This window comes from Pinus tabuliformis, chromosome 3_2 (genome assembly GCF_031772625.1).
Source record: "Pinus tabuliformis cultivar Carrire ecotype Pingquan chromosome 3_2, CPIR1, whole genome shotgun sequence".
Classification (NCBI taxonomy): domain Eukaryota; kingdom Viridiplantae; phylum Streptophyta; class Pinopsida; order Pinales; family Pinaceae; genus Pinus; species Pinus tabuliformis.
The window spans coordinates 920,049,565-920,073,602 of NC_142302.1; the positions used below are offsets into that span (position 1 = coordinate 920,049,565).

Sequence of the window (24,038 nt, forward strand, 5' to 3'; positions counted from 1 at the left end):
CTTCATCATCAAAAGTTACCCCTACAGAACTTAACTGATTGGTAACTATATTAAACTCATTTAAATGATCAACAACAGATCCACCTTTTGACATATTCATATTAAATAAACGCTTGATAAGGAATACCTTATTTGACATTCAGGGTTTTTCATATAGTTTGGCCAATTTTGACATTAAACCCTCTATTGTCATTTCCTTTGAAATATTAAATGTTACCAACGACGCTAGGCACAACCGTATTGTTCCAAGTTATTTTTTGTTGAGAATATCCCATTCTATGTCTGTCATACTTGTCGGCCTCTTTGTATTTCCACTCAATGGTTGGAAGAGATCTCTCTAGTACAAATAATATTCCATCTGCATCTTCCACAGTTGGTAGTTTTGACTATTAAATTTTTTGACCCTAAACCTACCGTCTTCCTCCATTGCTCCCACTCGAACTAGGAACCCTTCTCTCCTACGAGTTTATCAGCCAAATAGACCTTCAGCTCTAATACTAGTTGTTAGAAAATTATATTTTATAGAGCAATGGAACACATAAAATATTGCAGAAACATAAACACAGAAAACACATAAAATAGAGAGACACAGATATACATGGTTCACCCAGTTTGGGCTACGTCCACGGAGAAACAACCAGCCCTTGTTTTTATATTATCTAGCAAATTGAAGAGATACAACCTACAACAGATCCGATGTAATTCCCTCTTCACTCTCAATATCCTCTCTCTTCCTCACTCAGAATACAGATATACATAGGCGCAATACAATTCCCTGATATATAGTGAGGGGTTTCCTTCTAGGACAAAAAACCCTAAATTAAACATAAGTTCTACCATTAGATCTCTGCCTAATGAACAACCCAGATTGACTATGAAATTACAACATTTTACAAGGAAATTTTACATCTGTTCTTAGTTTCGGGGGCACTACCCAAAATCCCTCCTCGAGGGGAGGTCTCCCAAAGGTCGCAGCCACGCCCCCCAGACCTCCCCTGCAGCGAATATTTTACGGGCGACATTGCCGCCCCATTACAAAATGGGTTCCAATTCAATGATACCTTTGAATATAGAAGATAATCAGGCTCCACACCCAACAAAAAGAGGATCTGAGGCCATCATCATCTCCATCAAATGAGTAGTCCCAAGTGGAATTTTACCATAATTTCATATTTTAACTCTCATCTCAACTAGGGAGAATTCCATCTTTAAATATCAGACCATCGATCAACATGACATATGTCCCATCTAAAGTATCTCGTCATCCTGGATCATCAATGTACATGTCTTGCTTATTCCCTTTTCTCGATTTTACCTTCTCATATGTTGAATAATATAAAATCTAGAAGAAGAAGAATTTGCTACAAGATGGGAGCTTAAGCTACCATCCTCTCTTCATCGGGTTACAACCTGGAATCTTTATCAGTGGACTACTACCTGATATATCATTCAACAAGTTACTACCCAAAATATTTGTCAGCGAGCTACTACCCGAAAATATATCAGTGGGTTACTATCGAGAAACACCATCGGGCTACTATCAGGAAATATGTGATCAGACTACTACCTAGAAATGTCATCAGGTATGTTATCACAAAATATGACCCTAATAGGCTACTGATCGAGTAGACTCTGAGTAACTCTTTCAAACCAATCTTTTGGTTGAGGCTTAGCCTCCTCAACCTGAGAGGGCTCTCTGAATAGGTTTAATATTTTTTATTAATGATTAGATGGCGGAAAAAATTGAATAACTGGTTGAATCAAAGATTAGGAAACATCTATTGGGCTATGGAGTCAAGATAGTCTTCAAAAAAAACATCATGATCAACAAAACATGGAAATCAAGGCACTTGGACTTTAGGTTTATAAGTGAAACAGTAACATAGTGAATAAACACAATTTACAAGCATGTGAAGGAAGTTAGAGCATTTTCCAATGAATTATGAGCATCACAAGCTCATTCCACTGCAAATAAATACTTGAAAAATTCCATAGAAACATCAAACGCATAAACCCCTTGTGAATCTTAAGTAGTAAAACTGATCTCTATATTAAGTTTGAAAGAAACACATTCTCTTACAATAACACGACTTTCTTTTGCTAATAAAATTACCAACCCTGAGGAATTCGATTCTCATGCTTTATATATAGTTTTTACAACCTTGGATTCTATGATCCATCCTTAAGAGAATTCAAATTTCTAACATTGACACCTATCTATTCATAAAACAAACTTCTTAATTACAAATTGACAACTAACTGTCTTTAGGAGTCCTAATAGAAATAGGAGTGAAACTCCTAAAACATGTTTCAAAAACCTTATCTATGACTTAAATACATTCTTTAACAGTTGTTAATCCATGTCTTCAAGCTTTATGATGTCTCCAGCATTATTGCAAATGCTACTGATTCATGACCCAACTATCCTAAAAACAAGGAGACAGAGTTCCTCCTTTTAAGCCCTTAACCCTTTATGCTTATCTTCGAGGAGTTATTCTGGCATTGATGATTGTTTCATATATGTGGCATGTGTTATAAATCCATTAAAACTTTTGTTTTCCACCTGTGAAAAAAAGGGAACCTCGAACAGATGGATAAGATGATGAAACATGATTGTGCTATGAAAAGAGTCTGTTTTCGTAGCACAACTTTTATATCACTTGTGAAATACTTATTTGAACCATTCTTTCTGCATCTCTGCCATATAAAAATTTGTTTATGATCTTCATATATCGACCAGCAACATCAAAACTTGAAACTTATCAGAACTTACCTTCAAAATACATCTATAAAGTGTTAAAATTTCACCTCATCAGCTTCGTAGTGCGCTACGAAACTGTCGTGTATGCTCTTTTTTCAACATAGTTTTAAAAAATGTGCACTTTGGGGATTTCCAAAATTTTCATAAAGACTAATATGATCACCAAAAATAAGAAAAAAAATTAACCTTATAAGATGTTCTTCTTCACAAATGACCTTCTTTTTAATACCAAAACTGATTTAAGATATATACTTTACTGCCCTTTTTCATCACCCTGTTTCATTATTGCTGTATCCTTTCTTCAAATTTTGTTAACTTTATTTCTAGGCCTCCAACCTGTCTCTTCAGTCTCCTATTAGTAGCTCTCAACTGAACATTCATCATCCTTACAAATCTGGCTTCTTTAATTGTAGGAACAGTCCAAGTAAAGTGTTGAGTTTCACTGTTAACTATTTCTGGTCTGGAAACTTTTTCAACATCCCAAAGAGCCTTTATCCTTTTGAATTTTGTCTTCTTAGTAGCATGCCTTATTGCTGTCATGCCTTATTACTCTCGGCATGCCTTATTAGCTTCTCTTAACCTTTCTTCCATTTCTTCATAATTGGTTTTCTCTGTTTGAGTGGAAAAACTTTGTTTTTGTCACCTTCAGGTGTTGGTGATGAAAGGTCTATCAACTCTTCTTGAACAGTGGAAGCTTCTTCTGTTTTCCCTAATTCAATATTGGACTCTGGAATCTTTTTATATTGCCTGGTTAAGGGCTTTCTGGGCTTGAACACAAATTTTGTAACGTCATCCTCAAATTACAGTTTCTTAGAAGATTTCATCTTCTTCGATTTTCCTTCATCAAATTTTATGAAATCTACCTACACCAAAGGGGATTCTACAATATCAATGGCTTTTAAAATATCATTTAAATTACCCTTCAAGCCTGGACGTTTTTCCAAGATCACTAATTTACCCTTCTCCTTTGTAATTTGACTTCTAGTCAATCTCCTTTGAGCTGGTTTGTTAGCTGACTATTCTTGTGTCATTTCTTTAACTTCAGCTATCTTTTCCTTTCTATATTTAGGAGTCTCAAGAATAACCACTGATATTTTACTCACTTTCTCTTTCACTTGCTTTCTAGGTTTCAACTTAACAAATATTTTTGACCTGGTAATTACAGGCTTACTAGTTTCTGCTAATGGAGTTTCTTTAGCCTTAGGGTTAATGCCTGTATCTTGATTTTCCACTCCAAAACCACATAAGAAGAAAAATGAAGACCATTCTCTATTGATCCTTTTGAGTTCATGTAAAACTATCAGTTTAATTAGACCATGATGAAAAAGGGAAGTTTCATATCCTTGAGATTTCATTTGCACTTTATCTTCCATCTTAGCTATACTTCGATACAGGAAGAAAGGAAAATCTAAAGAAATCATACCAGTAAAATGCAACAGGAGTTTAAAATGATATGAATATACTTTATGATATCTTCCCTCATAGGTAAAATACCTTTGAATGTTGAAGAGAAAGTTGGCATAGATGTCTTTGATGTAGTTCCTTGGAATTTCCTTGGTTAAGTCTGTTTCTACAAACTCTAGCTTTAGAAACACTTTACATGGTTCGATGTCAAATCTGAAGTTTTTGAACCGCCTATCATGTCCCCTAGGAATCTCTATCACCAAAGCTATGATCTCAAGAGTAATTGGCAAGTTTAGGATTCCAATTTTCATGTCTGAGCTAGTGAAATGTAGTGTAAACTCCTTTTTCAACTGAGTGTGTCCTCCCTGCAATTTTTCACAAAATTTCCAACACCCTATTTCCTTGAAGGCTTCCATTACTGATTTATATCTGGCCAAGACTTCAGTGCTTTCAGGCTCTATTCTTAAACAATGACCAAACCTGTGTTTCTTCCTTTCTTCTGTCATCTTTACCTATAATTTCTTGTAATAAATAAACCTCACTTGTTAAAGGTAATCAACCTCACTTGAATTATAGATGAGAGAAACTTTGGTAAGGAATTACCATAATCTTACCAGTTGAAAATGGTATGTTTGAAGGTTTGCATGAAAAGTGCAATAAGAAACTAGCCAGCCCTTTCGACTTTGAAATTACCTATCATGATGACCCCTAAATTTGAAATGATGAATTTGGATGGCTGCATGCTTAAGAACTGACTCCTCGTTGACAACTAATAATGAAGGATTAACTGTATTTGAACAAATTGGCATTTTGATAAGACTTCCTACAAATCTGCGCTTTCGTAGTGTGCTTACTGTATTTTTGGGGAACATTGCTATAGAAAGAGAAGCATTTTCATAGCACAAAACAAACCTTTTACACTGTCTGTGCTACAAAACGTGGTTTCGGGATTAATTCCAAAAAAAATTCAAAATGGTTAAAGGTATGGGTTCTAAACAGCATGTGAGACATCTAAGACATGGAATAAGGCTGATTTAACTTTATTTATATATGAAAATGAGACTCTTAACCTATCAACTACCCATAAAAACATAAAATTACTTGACACTTATCTAAGGCGATGATTAGGAACAATGTAAACTTGTTCAGGTTTAAAAAAAAAAACTTTTATGGTGATAATAAGGTAGTACCCGAAATGTCATTGGGCTACTACTTGTAAATGTCATTTGGCTACTACCCAAGAATACCATTAGGCTACTAGCTGGAAATGTCATCGGGCTACTACTCAGAGATACCATTAGGCTACAACCTAGAAATTTCATCGGGGAGATTCTACGCAACCCAAAATCTCATGGGGGAGATATGATCCATAAATTGTCATGGATATTCCACTTGATAATTCATCACAACAGATCTGATAATACTAAATTAAAATATGATATTCTACACTGTTATAGTTTTATTTAATTTCTATATCTATAAATTAATTGTAATTAGTGCAGGCATGAGTAAATCCAACAGAAATGTAGAAAATGAAAAAATAATATCACACACACATAATACACAAGATATTATCTTTGGGAAACCCTTTCTGGAGAAAACCCTGTTGGAAGCTGAGGTTTCTTCGCTCTCTTTCTCTCTCTAGAAATATGGTTGCAGGTAAAAAGAAGTAATGCTTGTGGCCCATGGGTCGATACAGTGCACATATCCTCTATGTTTGCTCTACCTCCTGTCTCTCCTGTCTAGTTTTTCTCATCTATGGAACAAATTCTCTCGAAAGAAAGGAATGCTTCTTCTTCATGGTCGCCTAGTTATAAGATAGCCCAATAGCCTACTAGTGGTTAAGTTTGACGACATCAACTCTTAACTAGAGTTACAAAATAGAATATTCTAGAGAATTATACATCATAAACACGTGGCTCTCCCCTTTTCCATGAATAATGGGGGTAGATGTGGCATCCTCCTGAACTATAGGTGTGAAAACAGGAATGTCAACTTCTGAGTGGCATAACTTTTTAATACGGACTCCAATTGACATGATCCTTACGTAGTTGGAAATATTTTTGTGTGTAGAATAGCATGAAAAGGTGTGGCACTCAAGCGATAATGTTTTACCCCCAAAAAGATTTGTTTGATGCATCAAAACGCTCCTGGGAGGTTTCAGACCCCACTTTTCCCAACTGGGTCCCATCAGTAAAAACAATCACGTGAGATAATTCCTCCACTTTTTCCAATCCAAATGAATCAAGATAGATGAGAAACAATATAAAGATATACTTTGGATCACATCTCCCCATTTTGGGAGGATTTTGGTCCCCAAAATAGTTTACTTAATGAGGTGAGGAAAATTTTCCTCCACCTTCTCTCCATTGTACCATTTAGCTTTACCTAGAACTTGTCCCTTCAACCGAATATGCCAAAGGTCATACTACCCCTGTCTTGTAGTTCTGGACCTCTCTTACAAAAATGTATCTTCTTTCAACTCTACCTGAGCATCTGGTGCCAAATTCCCCACTGAAGGTAGGACCTATTCCTCTTCGTGATCTACCATGGAGGGCTCATAGAGTTTAAAATTCTTCACATTTACAAATGAGTAAATGTGCATCTATGGTGGTAAATTGATTTGATAGGAATTGTCACCCACTTTTTCCAATATCTCAAAAGGACCATACCTTAAAGCCTTGATTTTCTTACCAGGCCCTTGCAACCTCACCTTTTGCAACTATATCCATACTCTATCTCCCACATTGAATGATTTATTTGTTATGTGCTGATAATGTATGGAATTATACTTCATCTATGACTTCTGTAGCATTTATGACTTCTGTAGCATTTCCTTTACTTGTATATGGATCTTCTTGATCTCCTTTATAAAATTTTCAGCCCTCAAAGCATCTATTGTAATGTATTCCTTCATCGTCCTTGCTGCCCATATGCAATATCCAAAGGTGATGGTGGAAAATATCCAAAACAAGTTTCAAATTGGGACATTCCTATAGAAGTCTGGACTGCTCTATTATGATAATGTTGTATATATACTAGATTTTTCATCCTAGGTCTTCAGATGCTTCTGGTTGTAACCCCTTAGAAGCTGCACCAAATTCCTTTTTATGACTTCTGTCTTTTGATCTATCTGTGGATGGAATGTTGTAGATCTCTTCAATTTCATGTCCATCTTCTCCCACAATTTAATCCAGAATGCACTCATAAATCTTTTATCCCTGTCAGAAATGATGCTCCTTTGTATCCCAAAGTGTACCCAGACCTGACATTTTTGCTTCTTCTTGTCCGCTGATGATATTTTTATAAGGCATTAGAACACACATCTTTATGAACATGTCAACTACCACAAACAGGTAGTCATGTCCCTTCCCGGTTGTTGGTAAACCTCTAAAAAAGCCCATGGAAATACTTTTCAAAGGATGAGTAGGTATAGGTAAGGGATGATACATGCCTTGTTTCCTGTTTCTAGGCTTGTTGGTACAACATAGAATGCATCCTCTTATGAACCTATCTACTTGTTCTTGCATCTTGGGCCACTACACATATCTATGCAAGTTAGCTATAGTCTTCCCTACACAAAACGTAGCTTGCAACCTTAGAGGTGTGAGCCTCTCTAATCAGCTGCAAACACTCAAATTTAGGAACACATAGTTTATCTAATCTATAGAGTAACCCTTCCTAGAGATGGTAGTCAACGATGTTGTCGCCATTGTGCACATGACTCTGACTCTGCAACTGTTGATACACCTCCTTGACGTCCTCATCTTCTGAATATGATTTTATGTATGCATCATGGGTGAATGGATCCATGTGCATAAGAGTCCACAAATATTTTATATTTGATGTGGGTGGCGTTGAAAGCATATCAGCCAACTTGTTTGTGATGCCCTTCTTATACTTGATCACCAAATGAAACTACTATAAAAATCCCATCCACTTGTAATTCTTGGTCTGTTGTAGCTTATTGTAGGCTTGCAAGCACTTTAACAGCCAATGATCCGTGTGGATTATTTTCTCCTTTCCCATTAGATAGTTCTTCCACTTCTTCATAGCTTACACCATGGCATAGAGCTCCTTATCGTAGGTAGGGTAGTTAATAACTGCCACATAAAATACTTTAGAATGGTAACAAACAAGCTTTCCTCCTTGGATCAAGACAACTCCCATAACATGCCCACTCGAATATGTCTCCACTTTAAAGGGTCATTCCAAGTCTAGTAATGCTAGAACTAGTGCTTCTCTGATATGCTAGAACGACACTCAAACTAGGTTGATATTTTTTGGGTTCCTTCTTCGGTTGGTTATATTAGTCTTCTTGATCTCCTGATCTCCCTTCTGATTTTCCCTTTGCATTCTAACCCCCTTATTCTCCAAATATCCCCAATGTATTTCTTAGGGCTTCCATGAAGATGTTTACATTGCGATTTATATCTGTTACTTGTTCTTCAAGCCGTAAAAACCTCACCTTTGCAGGATCATGAGCTTCATTTACAGATTCGTCGCCCATGATTAGGTTTTACCTTTTTCGGTGTTTCCGATATAAATCCTTGAAATATCCACAAAACACCTCAAAGAAACACTCTCTAATACCAAATGATCCATAAAATTCCATGAATATTCCACTGTACAATTCATCGCAATGAATCTGGTAATATTATATTAAATATATGAGATTCTACACTATTATAGTTTTATTTAATTTCTATATCCATAAAATTAGTTGTAATTAGTGCATGCATGTAAAATTATATCAATAAGAAAATTAGAGGACAAAAAAATAAGCTCACACACACATAATAAACAAGATATCCTCTCTGGGAAACCCTTTCAAAGAAAACCCAGCTGGAAAGTGAGGTCACTTCGCTCTCTTTCTTTGTCTAGAAATATGGTTACAAGTACAAAGAAGTAATGTCTGTGGACAATGGGTTGCCACAGTGCATAGATCCTCTTTGTTTTCTCTACCTCCTATCTCTCCTAGCTATCTTTTCTCATCTATGGAACAGATTCTCTCGAAAGAATGGAATGCCTCTTCCTCCTAGTGGCCATGTTATAACACAACTTGGTAGCCTACTAGTGGTTAAGTTTGCCTACAACAAATCTTAACTAGAGTTACAAAATAGACTCTTCTAGATTATGCTACATCAAAAACACGTGGCTATCCCATTTTCCATTAATAATGGGGGTTGACACGACATCCTCCTGATCTATAGCTATGAAAACAGGAAGGTCAACTTCTGACTGGCATAACTTTTGCATACGGTCTCTAATTGACGTGATTCTTGCGTTTTTGGAAAGGATTCTATGTGTTGAAGAGAAAAAGTGTTGCGGTTAAGAAGAAAATTTTTACCCCAAAAAAAACATGATTTGATGCTTCAAAACACTCCAGGAAGGTTTCAGACCCTATTTTTCCAAATTTGATCCTGTTGATAAAAACAATCCTGTGAGCTGATTGCTCAACTTTTTCCACTCCAAATGCATCGAGATGGATGCCAAACAATAAAATGATCCAATTCAGATTAAGATACTACTACAAACCCATATCGAGTCATAGGTGATATAAGGGAGATACTACTTAGCCCATCCTATTGTCTACTGATATTCCCATCAATGGCCCTGAATAGTTAAGTCATATAACACCTACATCATAATCACCTTGGGTTGTACACCCCCAAGTAAGCTCTTGAATCATTGGCCAGATGAGGTGTGGTCTCCCAAAAAGCCGAACTTGTGGGTAGGATTTCAATTTGGGTATACTCTACAAAGACCAAGGTAGATGAGCTACTACTCCAACCTTATGGGTAACAGATAAGGGTAACCCCCTATTGTCCAGAGTTCCCTCAACCCCAAGAGCCCTCCATCTCGATTCCTCACCCTGGGAGCTCAGACAGTGTAGCAAGAGTTGGCTCAATGTCCCCGATCAACGTTTCTCTCCTCATACTCATATCATCATACTTGCATTAAGTAATCATAATCTATCAGTAGCAGTTGTCACTTGTTTATACATGAAATCAATTGAGTATCATGTTAGAGCATAAATAATCATATAAATCATAAAAGTATACCATAATCATCCTCCCTCTTAAGGAGGTGCCCACCACAAGCCTAATCTTGTCTCACACAACTACATTGTCTCAATTTATGAGAGTATCATGGTCCCAACTATATATATGTATATATGGGATTTTTTTCCAACTGAATCCCACTCTTTATTATCCGAATGTGTCCATGTCATATCCAGATCATGCTCATATAACTCTCTAAGGAGCTTCTTTAATATTCTCATAGCTAGTCATGCTAGAAACATCACACTCAACCTCGGTTGTGTCGTAGACCTCTCATCATGTATTATCTCATACTAAGGAAAAACTCAGATGTGCTCATGAATTATCAACATCAGCATCTCCATACAGTCATATATGATAAGGATATCTCAAATGAAGAGTAGATAATATCATGAAAACATCTCGAAGGATTCTTGGAGGCAATGGAATGCGTATGAAGTGGATCAATCATGAACTTATTCAGGTTCTATGCACATCAGATAGATAGATGGATGTTAAAAACAGAACATGAATGCTTAAATCAACTATTGGATGACATTTGAAGTCCAACAATATCTTTAACTTCAAATTAGAATGTCCAAGGATTTACATGTCCACTTCTCAATTCTTCTTTAATAGTTTCACATTATATTTTATATTTTCGCAACTTCAGAAATCGATTCATCGTGCCATGATACATCATTACGAGATTCAGAATCCATCTCCCTCTTACTTATATCATTATAGGCTCTTTATGTAACAATAATAGATCGTTATTAAATAAAAACCAAAATCAAAATCAAAGTCATACCTTAGAATACTTATAGGGTAAGGCCTAGATCAACACATCCTCCATATTCATCAGATACCTATCCATGCAGACATATCTGGATCAGGGGAGATTCCTTCATGCAATGCTCACTGTAACCATAACAATTTACCAAAATATTAACCTTTCATAAATCCTTATTGTGCAATCAAATCTAAATAAATTCATAAAAGTTTAGAAACTAAATCAATACTAATATCAAAAGTCATGAATACCTGAGTGTCAATTCTATGAACCAAATGACAGGTAGGGTTTTCATCAAGTCACGTCATGATCTATCAACATGCTAGTAGGTTGTCATCAACCACACAATATCAATCAAGTCATTCCCATAATACAAGTCATAGGAAGTCACTATGCTCATATATCATTAAGGAAAATCATCAGTTGTCGATTCAAAATAGTAGACATCATGTTTATATCCAAATTTTCTATCATAGATAGACCTATATTCCAAGGCACATCTCAATAATTGAGTCAAAGATGTAGGTCATCATGAGACATCATACAACTCATATATATCAATCAACCAAAATATGTCAAACTCTTGTAGTAGAAACTTCAAACATAATGAAATAACTATATTTATGTCATGGTCACCTGCAAAAATTCAAACTTCCCTTCTTTCAAATATTTCGTGTATCTGATACTTATATGTAGAACTTCCATCCTTCAAGTGAAAATCTTGATTTAGAGTTCAAACAAATTCATAACTATTCAGATGATGGTAAACAATAGTCAAATCTATGGTCTCTCCATTCAAGTTAGCATGGGAGCAACTTTAGATGCATGGATGCTACCTAGGCCTTAGCGTGCGTGCACCCAAGGACAAGTATTCCCATTTCTATGTCGGTGTCTAGATCAGAAACCCTAATTTCTATACAGGTTTCGATATGAGGCCTTGCTACAAATCAATAATGTCAGATGCACATAAATCATATTCCAACAATACATAATGCAAATAGTAATGAGTAAGAATCTTGAGAAGAGATTCTCCCTCTGTTTGGGAATCTACTACATTCGACTTCTTTCATTTCATCAAACATGTATTTACTAGAGTCATGCAACAATATATCTGTTAGATCGTAAAATCAAAAATATATCCATCATGGCCATATCATGCTCACCACTTCAGCTACTACATCATATCATGAAATCAATCTTTCATCAAAGGTTAGATTCACATGATAGGAACAATGTATAGGTGTGACGACATAGTTCAAATATCATGAAAACAATATCAAGTCAATCCATTAAGTTACGGCATTCAGTTTCACCATATGCCATAATTAATTTCAAAGACATGACCATGGTAAATAAGAGATCTAGAGTGTCAAACTCGTAGTTCTATCATAAAAGTTACCACAGGACCAAGTCAGGTCATTCAATAAAACTTTACATAAACAATAAGAGTGTCAACATACTTTTATCATGCTTATCACAAGCATTATCAATACCAATGAAGTAACCTTCTATAAGAGATCCACCATGTCTTCTACTTGTCAAGTGTCAAGCGTATCATTTAGTAGAGTCAAGGTACTAGCCTTCTTCACAGAATCAGGATCTCCAAGAACAATAGATCTTAGTCAAACACCAAGTTACGCCACTATATCAAAGATCAGTAATAATTAGCCTTATAGAATCAAGAAGATCAACATGATAAAAATATTCAATACCAGGTGCATCATTTCATCATAAGAAACATAAGACCATATCTCTTTCATATGCAATCATGAGCCATTTGCAAAGGACACATTCTCAATATACCATAAGGCTTACCTAGTCATCCAATGTCATAGATAAAACATAACATCGAAACAATATACCTTTCTATTATAGCGGCTACAACCACCCTCCAAAATTTTTCCTTAGCTTCATTTTGGATCCTCCCTACCAACCTTCACAACAACATGTAGTTCTTCATCAAGTACACAAGCTCCAATAATTTTCTTGCCGAAAGACAACTTGTTGATCAAACCTTGATGCATTACCCTCACAAGATGTTCCTCCGGACTTGGTCCAACTACAGGCTGAGAACCTCCTTCAAGAATTTGCACAAATATAGAGGGTAACTAACCTTCCCTCTAGAAATTTCAATCCTCACTGGTAGCCTGCTAGACCCCAGAATTGCGTAATTCTGATGAGCAAGCTTCACCCATAAAATTATGAAATCCTTCCCAGTTAGGTTGCTTAGCCCAAAATTTGGGAAAATCTGGGCAGCACTCAGCTGCTCTGCCCAAAAAATAATCTTCTGATCATCCATCCCAGCTCCTAGCCAGAAATGGGCATTTTCTACCATCATTTGAGCAGTCTCTTGCATGTGCAGTTGAGTTGTCCAGTTCCCTCCAAGACCGAGAAAAACAGACTTGCATGCATGGACTACTTCTCCCAAGGTAGCATGCAATTTTATCGCTTGTTTCAGGGATCTATTTTTTGGAGTTGGAGGTTACATGCAAGGATCATTTCATAAACCTCCCACCAAGTGTCGCTTTCCTTATATTTGTGGCATGCACGTTATAACATGGATATTATGAAAACTCATCAACCGTACGTTACATAACTCATTCCTCACATCAACCTTGCAGCTCTGACATCCCAAGTCACATCTAGGAGCTTTCGGCACATTCAACTCAGTTGTTTTGGGGTAAGCCCGCTTTCCATGTCTTGTGCTGCATTTCTAGCACTTTTTGTGTTTCACTTCATATGAATGTTGTCTGCTTGATTTCGATGACCACTTTCTGTCATTTTCATACATACTAGATTATACTAGCATTGTTTCAATTTTCATTAACATTTCACTATTGTCGCATGCATGAAAATCATTGTCATGAACAGTTGCTAATTCAGCAACTCACCTCACAAACATGCATGTTTTTCATTTTCTGAATCTTTCATTCACTATTTAAATGCATGATCATTTACTTGTTCTTACACTCAGTATCACTATGCATTCGCATTCACATTTGCTTTCAGTTTCCCATCAGCGAGTTTGGCCAAGCTTGGCCCTGACTCTACCTTCATTGAGACAAAATTGCGCAATCTAAGGAAGGAAGGCTTTGTCTTCCTCTCTAGAAATGCACATTTCTATCTATGAACTTTCCTCCATTACTACTTTTCACATTTATGAGGGATAATGACTGTTGGCCTAGAAATTTGTGCAATGCAGTCTCAGAGCCTGCAATCACTCCTACATGGAATTGCGCATTGGACAATTCCAGTAGTCAACAACCAGACTGCACTGCTTATTTCACAGTATCAGTAGTGAGTCAGCCTCCCAACATCTGAAACTATGCCTTACGCAATTTTGGCACTCAGTTTCCTAACCTCCCATCCGAAATTGCGCGACCTTCATGATCAATCACATAGGTATGTTGCAAGGTAGTTCTCAATTTCATTTTGGTTTTCAACTGATATATTTCTTTCCATGAGTGTTTCCATGTCTCCAAGTATTGCAAGTGTTCATCTGCCTCTTAGTAGCACATGTAAAATGGTTTCCAAGAGAGTGGATTCGAAGATACCATTTAGACCACACTTAGGGATGAAGTCGATCAAGTGTCTAAGATCTTTCCTACTCACGAAGACATCAAGTTGTTCACAGACAAAGACATCAAAATATGATGGCAGTAGCATCACCATGACCAGCATCATGAACATCAGTTGAAGGCAACGTACCAAATGCAATGAATGCAAGAGGAATTTTGTTGACAACACGAAGGCGTAACATAGTTCCAAGTTCAAGCAGATCCACTAATGATGAAATGAGCTTTGGGGACTCAAGCTATGAGGTGACAACATGATCGCATGAAGATAGAGAATGGAACAAAGAAGGATTTTCATGTGCTGAAGCAGAAACTCAAGGAAGAACATGAATTGCACAAACAAGTGAATGGGTTGCAACAGTAACAGGAACATTAATGGGTGAAACATCCACTCATGGATGAAACTGCATCCGTACAAGTTATAGGTCCATCCCATTAGCTGGCATAGAGCAGACATGGTTAGAATTGTTTTTGATCAAATGCAACGGATTCAACAACATGCACGTCATTGTGTGCACACATGTGATTCAACCCATTCAGCACACTCACCAAGGCGATGACGAGAAGCAAGTCTGACTGGAGCTGACCATGTAGTTGATAGTTGATTTGCATGATGACCAATACACACTAGAAGATCAACACGGACACTATGCATCAATGTGTTTCCTATTTGGTTACACCAAGAAGACCATTCGAATGTGATGCAGGAGCATCTAGCTTAGAAATTTAATTGTATTTTAGTTGACTTAGGGGTCTTGTGTTTTAAAGAAGTTGGTTTCTGAAGTATTAAATTATAGGATGCGAGAGTTTTAATTAATTAAATATTGTAAGGATATTTGTAAATTTTCTCAAATGTAGGAGAACATGATTGATGATGAGTAATTAGTATGGATTGAGATATTGTGAATCTTAGAAAGTAGTTCATGATTTATGGAGGATCCTTAGGATTAATTGAAAGTTGAGATCATCAAGGGATAAAGAAGAGATTTTAGGAACTACATGAGGACTAGAATATTCTTAGGATTTAGTTGAGAAGATTAAGGATCTGAACCAAAATTGGTTAACAAAATCCTTTTGTGTATATTTTGTAATCCTTGAAGGCTTAAAGGGAGAGATAATGAGAGAGTTAGTAGACAGAAGGGTTGGATTGTGAGCCTACAGGCATTGAAACGAGAAAGGGCCACTGATATAGACCATGAAAAGGCAGATTAGGCCAAAGTTAGATTGTAAATAGGTTTTTATTTGTATCTGTACATTTGTTTAATGAATGACGAAATTGAATTCATTGTGGCTGTGTGTCTCATTCCTTTTATGCGTTGAGAAATCCGTAAGTGGGAATTTATGGTTTCTATATGATAAACCATGATGAATGAATTCAAGTTGAATTTCTAAAAGTCTTTCACTGTGACAAAAGACTTGCCATCTAGGTAGAATCCGTGTGATACCAGTTTGGATTTAATAGATGTATGTATAGGTCAAGTAAAGAACAAATTATGAAATTTGGAAGAAGGGAAATAATATAGAGAGTATTATGTATTCCAATTCGAAGTGGTGTTAAGGAAACAAAGGTACTTTTGCAAGGTAGAGTAAATAAATCAAAAAATTATCGGCACACTATTTCTAGGCAGAGAAAGGAGTTTGCAAAGTTGAACTTCGTAACAAGTCGATCTAGAGGTGAGAAGGAAGTTTGGTGGAAAAGGGAAGCAAGCCAAAGTGAAATGCAAAACTGTGGAGGTTAGGAGCCTATGGGTGTTTTAATAAGGGTTGAAGTTTCATACTAATTCCTAGCCATCGATCGCATTTTCAACCATTTACATCATAGTCAACTGCGGGGGTTAACTTGTTTTTAACCCGTGTGTTAGTCGAAGGGAAGCAGACTGTAGGATTTGATGGTCTCCATATCCAATGGATATCGAGCCATAAAGGTGATTGGACGTTAACCTCATAGCAGACCTGAACATTTATAGATTGAGGATTTATAATCCTTATCAGCTCCATAAGCACTATTAAACATCGTGCAAGTTCCCTGGCCGATATCATTGTGAACCATTGGATGCAGCACGCTTTGATCAACGGTGTAGAGTGAAGCACCTATGCAAAAAGAGAAAGTCATCATGGGACCGATTGTTGTTCAATTGTTGTTCAATCAGTTGTTGTTAAATAGTTGTTCAATTGGTTGATGTTCAATTGTTGTTCAATCAGTTGTTATTCAATTGTTGTTCTAGTGAACTTCTGCGTCATTTTTATGTGAGCCTCGGAAAATGTGCCAAGGCGGTGGAAAAAGTGGAAAGGTAAGGTTAATATGCGCGTGTTTAAGAATTAATCAAAGTTTATGAGGGCTGAGTAAGATTTTGTTGGAGAAGTTAATTAAGGTGTAGACCATTGAATAGCCTTTGAAACATTTCCACATGAGGATTTATTAAGGGGTCTTAAACATTAATTTATGAAGGTTTGACTAGGAAGGGTAATTGAAATTCCTGGGATAAATGAGAGGTATGCATTTTATATGCATATTGTGGGAATTGTCAGTGTAGACTGGCATCATGTTAGTATCAGAGCAGGAACAAGTAAATGTTTTTAAAGAACACAGAGCAAGAATGAAATAATGAAAGAAAACTCAGCGAAGGAGTAATTGTTGCTGACAGTTAGAACTTTACCGAGATAAAGCTAGGAGATTGAAAGAAAGAATCATATTCTAAATCTAATTGATAGTAGCCAAATGTTGAAAATTTGCGCAATGGAATCATGGAGATGTATTGAAATAGATTTGCAAGAATGGTGAGATCCTGAAGACATGTGATGGTATGCATGTTTGTTTAATGATTAGCAGAAATTGAATGGGTAAAATTTTGGAGAAGGATTACAATAGTTAAAATGTAAGAGGGACTTTTTCATGTTCTTGAAGAGTGGTAGAGTTTGAAGATACAGTTGAAGGTTGGATAAAGGAATAGTCCATTCGAAGTGCAGGTGAATGGGGGGACAAGATCAGACAAAGATATTGAGATGAGATGATATGTTTTATTTTAATTGCTTTGAAGATTGTATTGCATAATTTAGAATGCAGGCAAAGAGGAAATATCTCAACAGAGATTAAGGAAACTCGTAAAAGTTTCTGAAAGAAAGAGCATGTGGCATAACCTAAATGTTCCAACTAAAGATTGGAAGAAAAGGATAGTTATGTTCTTAAAGTGCAGATGAGTTGAAGCCTAGAAGGAGCAGATAGAAACGCTCAAGGAGATTCAAGTCAGAGGACCAGTAATTACAAAAATACCAAGTCCAGAGGAGAGCTTGGTGAACTAAGTGGCAATAGGGAAGTCTTGTTGTTGTAGAGACTTGAAAAACCCATAGTGACTGAGTGAGGAACTCATAGAGATGGAAAGGATGATGACTAGTGAAATTCCTAACAGAGGTTCCGAAAGAGACTACTACAAAGGACATAAGAAGAAAGATGCCAAACAAAATGGCATGAGAATGAGGGACGAAAAATATGATAGAGAAATTGCTGAGATGGCAGTTCATCTTGAAGTATTAATGGAGATGTTGTAGAGAAATGAGAAGGACCAGAAATATGGTTATGTCATGACAAAGAAATCAAAGTGGTAGAGGCTACAAGAGAAGAGGAATCAACAAGAAAATATGCAGTTAATAAAGGAGCTAAGGGGGTTGAACAGATTATAGAGGTCAAATTGAAGACAGCGAAGCTCAAAGGAGTTGAGCTACAACAAAAGGCAAATGTTGGAGAAGGTGTTGAAGTTTTGGTATGTGAACCAGAACATGGACCATTACTTTTTGAAAGTAATGAAGAGACAAAGGAGTTTAATCATATGAATGATTCAGAGCAGCCATAAGACTTAATGACTGAAGCATCAAATGAGACCATAAGGTCTTTCATTTTTAAAACTAATGGTTTGTGTATGGTTGCAGGGTTGGAAGAAGATAGGAAGTCTTTTAAAGTTGTCAAAAACATGACAGAATATCTTCCAGAGGAAGAAAGTTTTGAAGAAAAATATGACAATGAGACTGGAGAAGAAACAATTCACTACTGTGAACAAGTGGAGAGAGTCATCATTAAAATAGATGGTGTGGAAAAGAGACTTGGTGATAGTCTCAAGGATTCTTTGAGTTTGAATCAACATACTAATGTGATGACAGAGGAGTTAAAGGAAAGATCAAAGAAACCTACTGAAAGGTTGCCAGAGGAAGAAGAGGTACAAAGGCCTTATATTTTTGTTTTGATATTTGTCTTATGATTGCAGATTTTGTCACAAAAACTGGAACATATTCGGCACAGGTGGACAACCAAATGAAAGAAGAAGATAATGAACATATATTGAAATATGTTAAGGAATATTTAGCAGAGGAAGAAGGACCATCTGATGATTGGTCAATAGCAAATGAAGAAATGGGAGATTGTGTAAAATTTCCAAATTTTACTCGAAGTAAAATTATTGAATTATATAGAAAATTAGACCTTCAAAGGAGAAAGATAGAACAACAGAGGACAAATGTTTAGAATAAATTTTTGATGAAGGATGACAAAGAAATTGTCATAAATGACAGTGAGGAAGAAGTTGACAGGTACCGTAAACAGAAGCAGACAATTATCTTGAAAGACAATATGACATCAACTGAAAAGGTGCAAGACAACAATGAACCAGAGGGTAAGGATGTAAGGGTGGTAGTAAGAATGAGAGTCCAACAATTAATAGCTGAAGGCAATCAACAGTCAGAAGATATACTGGATAGAGAGATTGAACTGATAAGAAGAATAATGATGAAGTTGTCTCAGAAGAAGACAACAACATGAAAGCAAAGAAGCATCTGTAAGAGGAAGACAATAGAAGAATGTGAGAGCATAGCAAGTGGGAAATTGTAGAATAAGGTATGGAAATCGGGAAACATCAGCAGACAATAGAAACAAAAAAATAGATGAAATGAAAAGAAATAGATAAAAACAGATTACAAAACAAAATCTCAGATCCAGGAGGAATTACAACAGCATTAAAGACACATGATCTGGAGATCATGAATGTTTCAACCTTGCAAGTCTGATGCAGGGGCATCTGGCTCAAAAATTTCATTATATTTTAGTTGACTTAGGGTTCTTGTGCTTTTAAGAAGTTGGTTTCTTAAGTATTAAATTAATAGGATGTGAGATTTTTAATTAATTAAATATTGTGAGGATATTTGTAAATGTTCTCGAATGTAGGAGAACATGAGTGATGATGAGTAATTAGTATGGATTGAGATATTGTAAATCTTAGAAAGTAGTTCATGATTTATGGAGGATCCTTAGGATTAGTTGAAATTTGCTATTCTCAAGGGATAAAGAACATATTTTAGGAACTAAATGAGGACTAGAGGATTCTTAGGATTCAGTTGAGAAGATTGAGGATCTGAACCGAAATTGGTTAACAGAATCCTTCTGTGCCTATTTTGTAATCTTCGAAGGCTTAAAGGGAGAGATAGTGAGAGAGTTAGTAGACAGAAGGGTTGGATTGTGAGCCCATGGGCATTGAAACGAGAAAGGGTCACTGATATAGACCATGTAAAGGCAGATCAAGACAAAGCCAGATTGTAAGTAGGTTTTTATTTATATCTGTACATTTATTTAATGAACGAGGAAATTGAATTCATTGTGACTGTTTTTGTCATTCCATTTATGTGCTAAGTGACCCATAAGTGGGAATTTATGGTTTTCGTGTGATAAACCATGATGAATGAATTCAAGTTGAATTTTGGAAGTCTTTCTGTGTGACGAAAGACTTACCATCTAGGTAGAATCCGTGTGATTCCGGTTTGGATTTAATAGATGTATGTACAGGTCAAGTAAACAATGAATTATGAAATCTGGAAGAAGGGAAATAATATAGAGAGTATTATGTATTCCAATTCGAAGTGGTGTTAAGGAAACATAGGTATAGTTGCAAGGCAGAGTAAAGAAATTAGAAAAGTCTTGAAACACTCTTTCTAAGCAAAGAAAGGAGTTGGCAGAGTTCAACTTGCTAATAGGTAGATCTAAAGGTGAGAAGGAAGTTTGGTAGAGAAGTGAAGCAAGCCAAAGTGAAATGTGAGACTGTGGAGGTTAGGAGTTTATGGGTGTTTTGATCGGGGTTGAAGCATCATACTAATTTCTAGCCGTCGATCACATTTTCAACCTTTTAAGTCATAATCAACTGCGGGGCTTAAGTTTTTTTTAACCCGTGTGTTATTTGAAGGGTCGAAGACCGTAGGATTTGATGGGCTCTGTATCTAGCGGATATCGGGCCATAAAGGTGATTAGAAATTAACCTCAAAATGGACCCGAGCATTTATAGATTGAGGATTTATAATCCTTGTCAGCTCCGTAAGGGTGATTAAGTGTCATGCAAGTTCCATGGCTGATATCGTTGTGAACCATTGGATCTAGCATGCTTTGATAAACAACGTAGAATTAAGCGTCTGTGCAAAAAGGGAAATTAAATGTTGAAGTCAATGTGGGAATGGTTTTTGTTCAATCAGTTTCTTTTCAATTATTGTCCAATCGGTTTCTGTTCAATTGTTGTTCAATCGGTTGTTTTTCAATTATTGTTCAATTGGTTTCTGTACAATTGTTGTTCAGTCAATTTCTGTTCAATTTCTACTCAATCAGTTTTTTTCCAATTGTTGTTCAATCGGTTGCTATTCAATTTTTATTCAATCAGTTGTTGTTTAATTGCTGTTCAATTGACCTCCTGTGTCATTTTTAGGTGAGCCTTGGAAAATGTGCCAAGAAGGTGGAAAAAGTGTAAAGGTAAGGTTAATATGCGCGGGTTTAAGAAATAATCAAAGTTTATGAGGGTTGAGTAAGATTCCACTAGAGAAGTTAATTAAGGTTTAGACCATTGAATAGTCTTTGAAACATTTTTGCATGAGGATTTATTAAGGGGCCTTAAACTTTAATTTATGAAGGTGTGACTGGGTAGGGTAATTGAAATTCCTGGGATAAATAAGATATATTCATTTTATATGCATACTGTGGGAATTTTGGCTTAGGCTGGCATTAGCATCCTAGTAGACGAGTTGGATGAGGAGCCACACAAATGCACCCAGATGAAATGGAGGCAAGAGTACGCTTCAACAAGATGTCACCATGGGGTGCATGCACACTGTTACACAGTAATTTGTCACCATTTGTCACCGTCCCTGCTACCCCTCTCTCGCATGTTGAAGGATTCATTCCGGGACCTATGAGAAGTGACATAACCTGAAAACACTTGCACTGTATTCCTCTAAGTATGAACTTTATATGCCCTGAAGAGACCTTCTACAAAATACCCATAAAAATAGCTCTTTTTCCATTGCCACGAGTCCACAGTGTATCAGTCGCGCCAATGGGGGAAATCTACGAAAGAGGGCGCGCCAATTGGCTCTATCTCAGAGTCGCAGTCACGCCAACCCAGTTGGGTAAAGTTTTTAACAAACAAACTTCCGAAGGTTCTCCCTAACCCATTCATCAACTGAGTCTATGTTGAGTTAGGATGGTTTCGCTTCGAATCTCCATAGGGGGGAAGTAGTTTGCCACCTCTCATGGAAGCTTCTTAGTGATAAAGCCAATCCCATGGATGTTGTGGTTGATCTTATCTCCTTTCCCTCTATCTATAAAAGCTTGTCATTATGCCTTTAGCAAGCTAGTGCTAGTGATAGTAAGAATTCCATAAGTCCAAGAGATTAATGCTGCAAGAGCCTTCTTTGCACCCATAAGGCCAAATCTAAGTGAGGAGATTATTGTAACCAAAGAGAGAGAGGCTTTCTTCCCATCCCAACAAGCTTTGCAAGACATGTGTTGCTGATCACCCAACCAAAGGAGGATTTGCATCAGAACTATGGTTGTATTCTTCTTTGTTGTTTATCAATAATAGATGACTATCATTATGGTTCCACTCTCATTGTCTCTTGAAATGATGTTTGATTTATATCTTTTTTGACCAATATATAATTGCATCTATTGGATTTTATGCTTGTGTTCGTGTTGTTCTTTGCATGTGCAGGTGTCCATTCGCGGAGATCGTGGGGATCGTGACCGGACGGAGCAAAGGAACGAGAGCGGTGACTCTTCTACGGATAATAGCGTTGGAATCCAAGTAGGCTCTCATCATTCACCTTTAATTTGAAATTAGGAACTTGCGTGATAGCATTGTTTGATTGTTGCTAGACCCGTTCTGGGCTAGTAGGGATTTACCTCCCCAACAATTTGGCAACTCCGCTGGGGAGTTAGCTTGTTGTTTGATTTGTAAACTTTAGATGGAGCATGAAGTAAGGCTAGATAGCCTTCGAAACGCTATTTCTCTGCATTAGCGAAGTAGATCAACGCCACTTCAGTCAATCTCCAGTTTGGTTTACCAACCAAACAGCTTGTAGTTTGTCTTGCATCTTTAGTTTTCTCTTGTTTTGATTTCTTAGATAGATTTCTGGGTTGGATTATTTAGTTGTCTCTTGCTGCCTGGTTTGTCTGGATATCGCTGACCAACCCTTGGACTGCTTGTTTTTATTTTTAAGCTAGCAAACTTGATTAGCGTGTTTTTGGCCTAACAGTCACGCCAGTTGGCGCATGTTCCACAAAGACAACTCGCGCCAGTCCCTGAAAGGCGCTATTTGCAGCCTGACAGTAGCGCCAGGCCTGTGAACTTTTCCAGTTTGCTTGTTTAGAAGCCTTCTAAGCTTGGGATTTGTGTTTTTTCAATTACTGGAGTGTGTCAGAGCTTTGTTTGACTGGTTTTGACCTTCATCCTTCGAGTGTTGGCTTATTTCCATCGATTTCACATTTTAGCCCTAGGGCATCTAGTGGCCTTGTGCATCGAGCCTTCCATAGGAGTTTTTGGTTCTTTGATCATCCAGTCGACTTCTTGGTTACTCTTTTGCACTTGTTCAGTGGTTTTCAAAGCTTTTTATTGTGTTATTCGAGCGATTTACCTCTTTTCCGCTTGAATTTCGCTTGGCCTCGTTTTGGGCCTAGACCACACGGCTCATTGAGGTCTTTGTGATTTTTCTTGGTTTGAAGGACTGTCTTGGTGTTCAGGGACTTGATTGTGTTTTCATTGAGTGAAAATTGTCTTTTTACTCTTTGTTATTATCCCTCAAAATTTGTTTAGTGCACTTTGCCATTGAAAAGAAACGAACAATCTATTTTGCTTTGCATTAGTTAATGGAAAGTAGAGCTTTTCGTTGTTATTAGTGATTAGTAACTTTAGAGAAAAGTTTTTTTAATTGCCATTAGCTGCATTAGAGTTATTGTTGATTGTTTTATGGTCATTTTGTTTGTGTGAAAGCTCTCAACTCTCTCGTAGCTAGCATTCATCGAATGAAATGATATATTTTGGCATATAGGTTGCATTTAGGAAATTTTGAGAGATTACATACGATAAGGCCTGAAAATTGAAACCTAATCCAAGATCAACCGTAAAATGAACTGAATAAATCTAACAATGCATTGGAACTTAATG

General features: G+C 36.7%; 1 pseudogene; it reads left to right on the plus strand.

Annotated features, from left to right (window-relative positions):
* Positions 1 to 1,573: 1,573 nt before the first annotated feature.
* LOC149183624 (benzaldehyde dehydrogenase, mitochondrial-like) overlaps positions 1,574 to 24,038 on the plus strand; it is a 123,570-nt pseudogene continuing 101,105 nt past the window's right edge.